At 43.3% G+C, this 5,944-nt stretch overlaps 1 non-coding gene across 1 annotated transcript; it reads right to left on the bottom strand.

Moving 5' to 3' along the window:
* Window positions 1-4,901: 4,901 nt before the first annotated feature.
* On the bottom strand, window positions 4,902-5,093 carry LOC121376569. The gene has a single exon (XR_005958471.1). It is a non-coding gene; the product is annotated as a U2 spliceosomal RNA (small nuclear RNA).
* Window positions 5,094-5,944: the final 851 nt, after the last annotated feature.

Genomic DNA, 5,944 nt, shown 5'->3' with positions numbered 1-5,944 from the left:
CAATTGAAAAACAAAATTGCTCCCATGAGGCTTTTTTAGCTTTTAATATTTCTGAAGATAATTTATATTTAGTTTCTTTAAATTGTTTAACATTTTCACTTTATTTCTCTGTATTTTTAAATTAGTAAGTTCATCTGTCCACCAAGGTACAGAATTAGATTTTACTTTATTATTTGAAATGGGGACTGTTGAATTTGCAATTTTAATAACGGCATTAATTAAATTATCACTAAACTTATTAATATTTTTATTTCTAATCTGCCCATGGTCTAATTTATCACACAAGTCTCTAAACTTGTGCCAATTGGCTTTATTGAAATTCCATTTATTTTTATAATTAATATGTTCTTGCCAATTATCAGAAGTATTATAATTAGTAATGATAGGCATGTGATCGCTACCCAAGTCGTTAAGGACATTCCACATACATTTAGCCGCCATGGCTTGTGATACCAGGGTAATGTCAAGACATGTCCATGCATGATTTATTTCAGAATGATAGGTCTCAGTGCCATCGTTGAGACATGCTAAATCTAGTTTATCCATCAATGATTCTATTACTGTCCCTTGTGTATTTGTAAAATTAGATCCCCAAAGTATATGTTTACTGTTAAAATCTCCCGTGATAATCAAATTATCATTAAATTTACCAATTATTTTTAAATAATTTTCTACTGTAATTTGTCTAGTTGTGGCACCCGGATGTATGTAAAAATTAAAAACATTAATATTTTCTGTGTGGCCATGTATTGATACTCCTAGTGATTCTATATTATTGTGAGCATTAATGTTTGGCATTCCTCATTCACTTATTCCATTCTTGACATAGGTGGCAATGCCTCCTCTAGATGTATAATCATTGTTAAAGAAGAGGCCTGTATGACCTGGTATTTTGAATTCGGTATATAGTGTTTCCTTTTTTTGTTTAACAGTATAATTTCGAATCCAGGTCTCTTGTACACAAATAATATCAAAGTTATTATTAGGTTGGTTAATGAAATTAATAAGTTCAGATCCATGGCCCATGGAGCGCAGGCCCTTGGCATTCCATTGTAGTACAGTAAGGCCATTTTTAATTTTAACATTATTTATATTATTATTATTATTATTGTTTTTATACTATGTTTACAATTTTTATTGTTAGGCCTATCTCCCATAATAGAATATGAAGCAATACTAATTAAATTAAAAATACCTATGTTATTCAGTCAATACTAGTATTTATACGAGTATCAGCAACAGAGTCATCCAGTAAAATTAAACATTTTTCTCTATAGTACGAGATGTTTCTGTTGTTGGTAGAGTCACTAATGATGTTAAAGCCTAAATGATTGTTCAGTGCCCCGCAGGCCAACTCGGAAGCTTCCCTAATAGAAGCCAAAGAATATTTTTGATGTGTGGATTTGGAGATAGCCTGATTTAGGATGAGTCCTGTAATTAGTCTTGTCAAATCCAACGCTGTTATTTGGTAGTTGGGATTGACAGCTCTATTACAACTTGCGTTGTTTTGTGAAGCTATATTGGCAAATGAACCTCTGTTTATTTCCCTTATAGCTAGTGAAGCCCCTGCCAGAGCAGTGGGTAGGCGCAGGTGCAGCCCCTCTGGAAGTTGACCTACTCTCTAAGAAGTCAACCGCCTTTAAGTAAGCATTGCACCTTTTGTCATGGGTGCAGTGAGACTGCTTACAGTTGGCACAGGACAAAGGCCGTGTGCATGGATTATCTGGCGATCTCTTCGGGTGGCTCTCCCCACACCTAAAGCAAGTGGGGGTCCCTCCTGGTGGACCAGCACCTGTTTACATTGTGACCCCACCGCTGACATTTTGCACACTTAATGGGCTTTTTATGAAAGTAACATTTTGTGTCCCACTCCATCAAGCAAGAGAATGTCAGTTAGTGTGGGCTGGGCCAAGAGGAGATCTAAAAAACAATTTTTCCAAACAGTAGCGTTGGCTATAGATAGGTCCCGGTTTTCCCTCCTTAACTTACCTATGAGGTCGGACCCCAAGTGCCCCATCAGGTTAGTTCTAATAATTCTTCTGAGAGGAGGTTTTACTTCCCCAGACTCAGCAACACCCCCATTTCTATACTTATGAACTGGTTGGAATGGGACATTTGTAGAGGATGAGATGGTTGACTGAACACTGGGAATATTTCCCCTCTCCCTAGATGGGTTAACTTGTTTGTAAAATGGGTCATCCCTCTCCTGGTTCTGACCCTGAGATTGTGCACCACCAGTTCCCAGCGGGGGGGAAATCTTCATGTTCCATATCAGAGGTACGGGAGTTGTCAGGTGTTCGCCTAATATCGGTAGTCGATTTCAGTCGCACCTGACGTTTGGGTTTAGGGCCAGAATGGTTTTGGGGTGCAGGGCTGGGTTTTTTAACAAAGTCTTTACTTGACAAAGACTCTCCCGAACTATTCCCTGGTGAATTTGCTAGTTGGCGTTTTCTTTTTGATTTGACTATTTCAAAATCACTGAGTGTTTGTTTATGTGGAGTGAATGTACACATTTCATCTTGCCAAAAACCAACGGCGGTAATATCCGTCGGTCTGTCCGTCTCGGTCCGGACATCCAATGGTCGTAGAGGTGCATTATCTCTAGTGGAGCCGACCGGGCCGATTCGGGAGTCCGAGAGGTTACAGAAAAATCAATGCCGTCTCCAGCAATGAACACAGAGTTTTCAGATTCAGAGACAAAAACGTCACGAATCTCACGCTTATTTTCAGTCCCTGCAGCAGAAGAGAAATTGACAAGCTGAACTATGTCGGAATGAATCTGCTTACTAGTTTCACGGTCTGGCTGCGATTGTTTTCAGCGTTCGCTGTATTGCTACCGGCGGAGCTAGGGGCGGTACCCGCAGATACCTCCCCTTCGTTTGGTTCAGTGTTGCATGTAATAAAATGCACAGTGATTTCGTCGCTACTCCCGGGGAACGGTCTAATGCGCAGGGACGGCCCAATGAAGTCAAAGGGGTGTCCGTCGGTGCTCTGATGAAAGTTTGGTCGTTAAGTAGGCTAGAGTAAAAAAAGACCGTGTTTTTAATCTCAACAAGAGAAGTCTTTTGTAAGTTTGCGACGGTGTGTTGAAAATACACTAAACCGTACGCAGTGGGGTCCAGATTGCCAAACATCACCCTTCTCAGCCCTGGAATTTTAGATACATTTCCAGTTTTCAAATCTTTAAGTTTTTTGGACGGGGTTATAGGGGGTGAATAATCAGCAAGAGCATCGAATTTATTGTTGGTAGGGATAGTTGAAAAAACCTCCCCCTCCCCCTCTTTCTCTGTCGACCGAACCGCCGCGTCTGCTTTCCTTTTCCGGGTTTCCTTAACCGGTGGAAGCTCTGGAGGGGGAGTAGGTGGCCTTGGTGAAACAGTTTCGGCCGACAAGGTTGGTGAACTGGACGAGGGGAGGCTTACCTCACCTTTTGAGACAGTGAAACCAGTGTTACTCAGTATGCTCCTGTTGAGTTCACCCTCCGGAGAAGAGAAAAAACCGCTCAAATCGTGGCTCGAAGTAACATCGTCGGTTTCAGGTAAAGGGGGTGCCATATCAATGACAAGATGACCCACAGAGCTATCCACGGAGGCGGCGGAGGCCCCGCCGATGCTGGTTTCAAATAAAAGTTTTTCAGATATCCCACAGTCGTTGGGGGATTCTCGATACTCCCGTTTCTGGGTTTTAGTGTTACGCTGAGTGCAGTATTTATCGGCCGATGTCGAGACATCCCCTGTAGGGAGGGGTGTGTCCCGCCTAAGTTTTTTGGCTGGCGTGGAAGAATGTTTAATATCGTTATAGTCCCACGCCATGTTATTGTCAAACGACCGATTGGTTGCCGCACCCCCGGGGATGCTTTGTGCAGAGGTATTTAAAATCCTACCAATAGACCTGTTCAGGTTCATAATGGCCCTGTCGACATCGTTAGTCATAGCCATTGTGTACACGTGGGATATGAGAAGTATTAGTTTTAAATTAGTAAGCTATAGTGAACTACAGGGCTATATCAAGATCTAGTTAATTAGTATCTGGCACTACTAATACCAACCTTAGTACAACAGAGTAGTAACACTAATTGAAATTTAGACAAAAGCGGTTTACAAATACAAAATAACGAGATTCAAAATGGCGGACGGAAAGACGAAGAAGTTACACGTGTTGAAGAAAAACACAACTGGTATGGATACGAACCTTCAGACAACAAAAATACATAAACACAGCTAATAAATAAACTTTCAGCTCGCTCGGTGATTAAAAAAAAGAGTTGGTAGACACACTGATGAACTTAGATGAAACTAGATTATCAGAGGCCACAAAACACGACCTTCCTGCTCCCCGACTGCGTAGAGTATGGCCGAGAAGCGATCAGCGACCCTTTTTTCTATATCCCAAAGGTCTTCCTCGAGTGACAGGTTTCCTCTCGGCGTACCATCGTTTGGCAAATTTTACTCTTGGCCTCCAGGTCGCCGCGCACTGTGCATTTCGCCGTGCGACGGCAAACGGTCGTTTCCTTCGTCGCTCTACCTTTACCCGTGCGCGTCCCTACCACGGTGGCACTACTCTTTTCAGATGAACCCATTGCTTGGCTTGGCTTTGCTTTACCTTACCTTCTTCAACGTGGCTGCGTCGTCATGTCTTCGAAACGTCGCGTTTTACCAACGAATCCGTCAATGAATGAAATTTTGCAGGCCATGTTTTTCTCTTTTTTTCGTTGGGTTTTTTTCTTCTTTTTTTTTCTTTTTTCTGGGGGGGGAGGGGTCGGTCTTTCTTTTTCCTTCTTTGTCAATTTTGAGGTGAGGTGCGGGTCTGGCCAAGCATAGGGGGGGGGGGAGGCTAAGAGCCGATATACCGTGCTCTCAACGCAAGGGCTGGATATTTCAACTGTTTTTGGTTTTTTAAAATAGTGGTGGGCCATTCCCGGAGGTACTGCAATACCGGGTCAACCCGTGGTGAGGGCGGAGCAAGCCCCGGGCACCTCACCCCCTTTCAAAAATCAGTCTAATATCGATGTCCCCCAATGGAGGACGTATCAGATATTAAGCTGATAAGAACAGATACTTTTTTTATATACTACTCAAAAGAATTTAAGGGTCAAAAATTTATAACCAAATAAGTTTCAGAGTGTATTAGATTGATGATGTAAACTACACCAAATTTTTTATTTATTGTTCCATATTTACAAAAACCCACAAATAAACGTCACTGTATACAAGAAAGTCACATGACATGCTGTCAAAGTTGAAGGTTGTCAAACATGGATTTTACACATTAGAACATTCGTATAATAGTGTGTGAATCCACCCCTGGCGCGAATACACTCGACACATCGTTGCCTCATGCTGTTGATCAGACGTCTGAAGAACTCTTGGGGAATGGCCTGCCACTCTGCCATAAGAAGTTGACCCAGATCATGAAGGTTGGCCGGAGGGGCATGGTTATCCCGAACTCTCCTGCCTAATTCGTCCCAGGCGTTCTCTATTGGGGCCAAGTCAGGCGAATATGCTGGCCAATCCATCCTGGCGATACCTTGTTGTCTGAGAAAGTCCGTTACCACCCTGGCGCGGTGGAGTCTGGCATTGTCATCCTGCAGAACTGCCCCGCCGCCAATCTGCTGAAGGCCTGGGAGAACTAACGGCCGGATAATCTCATTCAGATAGCGGATTCCATTCAGATTGCCATCCACCACATAGAGGGGGGTCCTGTGGTGGATAGAGATGCCGCCCCACACCATGACGCTGCCACCACCGAACCGGTGACGTTGTCTAACGTTAACGTCAGCGAAGCGTTCCCCAGGACGTCTGTAGACACGAACCCGACCGTCGTTGAACTGGAGACTAAACCTGGACTCATCAGTGAACATCACTCGACCCCACTGAACACGTTGCCACCGCAGATGAAGCGTGCACCAGTGACATCTGGCCGTTCTGTGACGTGGTAGGAGTGG

Source organism: Gigantopelta aegis, chromosome 6 (genome assembly GCF_016097555.1).
Source record: "Gigantopelta aegis isolate Gae_Host chromosome 6, Gae_host_genome, whole genome shotgun sequence".
Classification (NCBI taxonomy): Eukaryota; Metazoa; Mollusca; class Gastropoda; order Neomphalida; family Peltospiridae; genus Gigantopelta; species Gigantopelta aegis.
Note: the sequence above shows the minus strand (reverse complement) of the source record. Positions and strands in the feature narration are given on the sequence as shown.